This window comes from Sphaerodactylus townsendi, linkage group LG08, assembly GCF_021028975.2.
Source record: "Sphaerodactylus townsendi isolate TG3544 linkage group LG08, MPM_Stown_v2.3, whole genome shotgun sequence".
In the NCBI taxonomy this organism is placed as follows: Eukaryota; Metazoa; Chordata; class Lepidosauria; order Squamata; family Sphaerodactylidae; genus Sphaerodactylus; species Sphaerodactylus townsendi.
In genome coordinates this window covers 108,230,437-108,236,436 of record NC_059432.1, presented here as the reverse complement: position 1 = coordinate 108,236,436, position 6,000 = coordinate 108,230,437, and the positions used below count along the sequence as shown (strand labels likewise).

The window sequence follows — 6,000 nt, the reverse complement described above, 5'->3', positions numbered from 1 at the left end:
AGAGAGAGAGAGAGAGAGAGAAGGGAAGAGGGTATGTGTTAGCAAGACGTTCAAGGAGGCAGACACCTGCCAATTCCCCTTCTTGCAAATAGAAGCTTAAGATCACAGTCTGGAGGGCAGGTCCCCCGTAGAGAAATGTGCTGATTTCATGCCCATCAATTCATCTTCAACCAGGTACGTTCACATTGCAGACCGGCGTGTCATTCTCCAGGTAAGCCCTTAGCGTTCCGTAAGGTAGGGCAACTTTGCGGGGCGGCAAAAGAGAGGGTGGCACTGGGCAGAATTGGGCTCAGCAGCTATTTGAGACCCTCGCTCTTTGGGGGGGGGGGGGGTTGTGAACAGGATATGCCTGGCCTGGGAAAGCAATAACTTCAGCTTACAGCTCCTGCACCTTCACTTTTGAAAATGGCTTTGCAAAGAGGATCTCTCATATTTGTCCTAATGACCAAGAGACCCAGATCGCCGCCGTGACCCACATTTTGCCCGCGGGAAAGGCAGAAAGTGGAACGTGGCGTGCCGGCCTTCCAGCTGGGTAGGCAGCCGCTCCTGCTGCATTATAGACAGAGCTGCACTTTATTTATTGAATATGTACCATATGAATAATTTACCGTAACTCCTCATAGTATATTGGTAAATGTCCCTGGCTCTCCGTGAAGTCTTCAACTCGAAACATGGAGGATTCTTTTTAGCGGTCCTCCTAATCGATAGCCTTTTTGACACGAGCTACTGGGTTGGAGGTTCGCTGGACGGATTCTTCTCAATTTCCTGGCGACTGACACATTAGGATTTTTATTTGTTTATTTATACTTTAGGCTTTTATACCGCCCTATCCCCAAAGGGCTCCGGGCGGTGTACAACATGTGACAAAACACAATCATAAAACCATCATAAATTAGTTAAAACCTATAAAAGCAGCGGAAGACTAACTATAATACTGATAATTATAAATATAAGTGGTGCCCGACTGCCTATTATTAAATCCTTTCTCAAAGGGAGGAACGGTGAGTCCAGCAGATAGTATAAGGCCCAGATGTAAGAGCCAAGGGAAAAAAAAGATGAATGTATACACTCCGGAAACCAAGGTGGTTTTGCAAAGTTCACCCATTTTCTTAGCTAAGGGAGTCTTTCTTTTAGGTCCGACTCCTAGGGCTACGCAACTTTGACATGACGGGGGGGGCCCAGTCTGTATCTGTTTTGACAGGCATTTTCTTTGATTTGTGGCTTTTGTGCTCTTTCTCAAATGGATATTTTTCTTTCCTGTTTTCTGCTCCGGCCGAACAGTAGTTCCAGGAACAGATGGTGGATCCCAGCATGAATCACCTTCTTAACTTCGATGTTTCTGTTGCAACTGTTTGTGCCAGTGCGTCCCAAAGTCCGTTTCTCTATTTTAGACTCCCCTTGAAATGGGTAGGGGAAGGGCTCCATCGATAGACGCATAATAATTTGATTGGGATGGTCAGTACATTCAAATTGCAGAAAGGAGGTGGAATGGGGGAGGGGCTTGCTTATATGGGCAGGTGTGCTTAGTGTAGTAAGACAGGCTCAATAAGGTGTCTTGGATAATCCCTCTTTAGCCTAATGTCCTTATCTCCCAGTTGTGGAAAGAAAAATCTCATCATCCGTTTGTGCCAGCCGGCTTTCAGCTGTCTACTCCATCTTCCAGCTGGCTAGACAGACAGCTAGACCAGTGATGGCGAACCTTTTCGAGACGGAGTGTCCAAATTGCAACCCAAAACCCACTTATTTATCGCAAAGTGCCAACCCGGCAATTTAACCTGAATACTGAGGTTTTAGCTTAGAAAAAATGGTTGGCTCTGAGGTGTGCATTACTCAGGAGTAAGCTCGGTGATAGTCAGTGGCTTTGCTTTGAAGCAACCATGCAACTCTTCCAACAGGTGAATCATGACCCTAGGAGGGTTTACGCAGAAGCAAGCCCCATTGCCAGCAACTGAGCTTACTCCCTGGTAAAGAATCGCGCTTTAGTTCTTCGCATGAAAATCAGTGGGGTTTAAAGTGCTTACCTATACTGTTTCCCCAAAACTAGGTCTTAGGTTTAATGCTAATAATTGAGCCCAGCGGCCCAGGCCAGCCTAGATGGGTGGGGGGACTCTGCGCATGCCCACAGAAAGGGCTCTGAGTGCCACCTCTGGCACCCATGCCATAGGTTCGCCACCACTGAGCTAGACTGTTCATATATCTTTGTTCACTTGTTGCTTTTTGTTGATTTCTGTGGAGTTGGTTCTGGTGGGTTTTCTGGGCTGTGTGGCCGTGGTCTGGTGGATTTTGTTCCTAACGTTTCGCTTGCATCTGTGGCTGGCATCCTCAGAGGCACGTCTGTGATGCACCTCTGAAGATGCCAGCCACAGATGCAGGCGAAACGTTAAGAACAAGATCCACCAGACCACGGCCACACAGCCCGGAAAACCCACCAGAACCAGTTGAATCCGGCCGTGAAAGCCTTCGACAATACATTCTGTGGGGTGGTTCAAAGGTACTGGTTTGCTGTCTGTGCTAATGAGACTGCCTGTCTTCGTAGCAGAGTGTGGGGGACGGTTTATAAGCTTACAACTTGTCCGGAGCTTGCAAAGTGGTGAGAAAGTACTTGGTGAAATTCTACCTCTGCTGCTGAGCCAGAACGGATCTAGTCAACGCTTAGGTGACGGGAGAGTTTACAAGGGTCTTTTATTGCATTTTATTTCATCGATACCCCCCGGGGGCCTCAAGTAGTTTGCATCATTCCCGTGCTTTTATTTTCACAACAACCCTGTGAGGCAGGTTAGACCGAGAGAGTGGCTCGGTTTGTTCCTGATCACCAGCAGCCCCATCAGACAGCAACACACTTAAGAGTTTTCCCAGTGCATTAATTTATTTTATTTATTTCATTTTCACCTTCCCCACCCTTTCTCTCCAACGTGGCTCGCATCATTCTCCTTGCCTCCATGTTATCCTCACAACAACTTTGCAAAGTAGGTGAAGCTGAGAGGGTGTGACTGGCCGCTTGTCACCCAGCCCATGGCCTGAGTGGGGATTCGAACTCGGATACTATTCTGATGCTCTTAACCACTGTACCAAACTGGCTCTCCTAAATGGCCAATCCCTCCCTACTACAGGCAGGTTTGTGCAGAACACTGAACACAGGCAGGTTTGTGCAGAACACTGAACACAGAACACAGTGAGCAGCAGTGGCATAGGAGATTAAGCGCTCGTGTATCTAATCTGGAGGAACCGGGTTTGATTCCCAGCTCTGCCGCCTGAGCTGTGGAGGCTTATCTGTGGAATTCAGATTAGCCTGTGCACTCCCACACACGCCAGCTGGGTGACCTTGGGCTAGTCACAGCTTCTCGGAGCTCTCTCAGCCCCACCTACCTCACCGGGTGTTTGTTGTGAGGGGGGAAGGGCAAGGAGATTGTCAGCCCCTTTGAGTCTCCTGCAGGAGAGAAAGGGGGGATATAAATCCAAACTCTTCTTCTTCTTCTTCTGAACTCCCATTCTTTGAGCCTTTAATCCTGTTCTAGGATACTAGGCACCGCTGGCCACATGACTCTCTACAGTCATAGGGAGTAGGGGAAAGGTTGTATTAATACAGCAAGACCTGACCAGACTGCAAATTCTGTACATGCTCAGGACTGTCATTGTGAAACAGAAGACATAGAACACATGAAGGTACTCTTCCCCTCAGTCAGAACCCTGGTAAAAGATCTTATGTGCGCTAATTTATTTTGTTGTGGGTTGGCACCCTTTTCAAGACACTGTGATGCTTTTATATCCCAACCTCTCTGCTAACAACAGAAGGGAATTGATCCTACCAGCAAATTTCTTATATTTAACTTGCAAAACGGGGCAATGGAAACTGAAGAAATCGGGAAAGGGGTTTACCTCTCTCATAACATTAGAACTGCCTTTTTCAACAAGGTAAAGCTCTGCCTAGTTTTAGCATTCTGCTTCCATCAGTGGCCAGCTAGATGCCTCTCGAGCCCCTTCCGCACATGCAGAATAATGCACTTTCAATCCTCTTTCAATGAACTTTGCAGCTGGATTTGACTGTGCAAAATAGCAAAATTCACTTGCAAACAATTGTGAAAGTGGATTGAAAGCGCATTATTCTGCATGTGCGGAAGGGGCCTCAGTTATCATAAGCAGGGCATGATAAAGGTTTGTTAAATTATGCATCAGGGTGAAAAGGGTGAATAGAGAGAACTTTCCCCCATAATATTAGAACATGCAGTAAAATTGATGGGGCAGAAGTCTCATTACAAGGGCAGACTCAAAAGATAATTAACAGTGGAACTCACTGTCACAGGATATAGTGATGACCTCCAATTCAATTGAATTCCAGAGGGGTTTAGACTACTCGGAGGCAGCAACAGAGGGGGCTTTGGTCTCTGTACCCCCCTCGTAGGACTCCCAACAGCATCTGACTGACTACTGTGTGAAATAGGATGCTGATAGACCATCGGTGAGACCCGTAAAAGCTGGTCTTATGTTCTTGACTATCTTTGTCTCCATTGGCCATGTACACACTTGTGGTATCCTTCCCATTGAGTGTGCATTCCCTTTGGGTTGTATTCTTAGGTTATGCACACATTTCCCCCTCCAAGGAACTCACTGAGCATTCAGATCCGAGAATCCCTGCAGTTTCCGAAATCTGTTAAAAGTGCAACTTTTTTCTCTCCCTTCACAGGGAAAGCGAAGGAGATCGCCATGCCCTAAGCTTTCCTCGCGGTTTCCTCTCTCCTCCCTGTCTTTCCCTGCCCACACAACAGCAGTTTCTCCCATTTCAAAAGGGCTTCAGAAAGGTGTTCTTTTGTTTTCTTTTTCAAATGCTTACCGTCTATCATTGGAGAGAGAGAGAGATCTTGAAATTGACACGAAATTGAATAGGTGTAGCAAAGTAATGCTGCGCCAAAGGTGGCAAAAAAATGTGGCAGGCAGCCTCTCTAAATGGCTGCACAGAAAGAACAAGGAAGCAGCAGACAGGCAAAATGGCAGATCGAAATGGATAGGCACACTTCGCCGCAGGCAAATCCCTGTGCAAAAAAAAGCAGGAAAACCCCACCGTGACGCAAACAGCCACAGGGTAAGTACTGCATGTGTAAATGGCCCGTTATTTGATTTTAGGGCTGCCATGTCCCCAGTCAAGACAGGGGATTCTGTGCCCTGAATTCCAAAAAAACCCCGCTTCATGGAGTGAAAACACACCCCTTTCTCTCCTGCAGGAGACTCAAAGAGGCTGACAATCTCCTTGACCTTCCCCCCCTCACAACAAAAACCCTGTGAGGTAGGTGGGGCTGAGAGAGCTCCGAGAAGCTGTGACTAGCCCAAGGTCACCCAGCTGGCGTGACTAGCCCAAGGTCACCCAGCACAAACTAATCTGAATTCCCCAGATAAGGGAATATGTGTGTGTGTGTGTGTGTGTGTGTGTGAGAAAACAAACAAAAGATTATTTGTTCAGTTCAATTGGCATTGTCTGCAGATTGATATCACTTCCAGGGAATGCCTGGCAGAGGCAGCTATAGCTCTAGGAATTGCCAGGAACTCTATGAAAAAACCATAGAGTTGCTTGTGATTTACAAAGCTGCCACTATTGCTTCCAGGTATTCCCCAGAAGTGAGATAGTTGCCCCAGAAGTGAGATAGCCATGTTGCCTCCCCACCCCCCACCTCCGCCTGCCCTCCCACTTTTGTCCAAGCTCAGTATGGCAACCTTATTTGATATCCTATTTGGAGTAATGACTCTGAACGGAAAAGTTTCATCTGTCTCTCTCTTTTCGTGGCAGCTTAACATTTTTTTAATGAATAGTCCTTTTAAAAAAGCCATGTTTTGTAGAAAGGCGCTTTGTCAGTTCTGAGCAGCAGTGGCGTAGTGGTTAAGAGCAGGTGCGTTCAAATCTGGAGGAACCAGGTTTGATTCCCCGCTCTGCCACTTGAGCTGTGGAGGCTTAGCTGGGGAATTCAGATTAGTTTGTGCTGGGTGACCTTGGGCTAGTCATGCCAGCTGGGT

General features: G+C 47.2%; 1 protein-coding gene across 1 annotated transcript in view; it reads left to right on the top strand.

Moving 5' to 3' along the window:
* The window catches only part of VWA5B2 (von Willebrand factor A domain containing 5B2), a 68,716-nt gene that overhangs the window by 43 nt on the left and 62,673 nt on the right, over positions 1 to 6,000 (top strand). The window contains exon 1 of the mRNA XM_048506948.1: positions 1 to 174. This exon is cut by the window's left edge and continues 43 nt beyond it. The gene's annotated coding sequence lies outside the window, so the exon portion shown is untranslated. The remainder of the gene's footprint in view (positions 175 to 6,000) is intronic.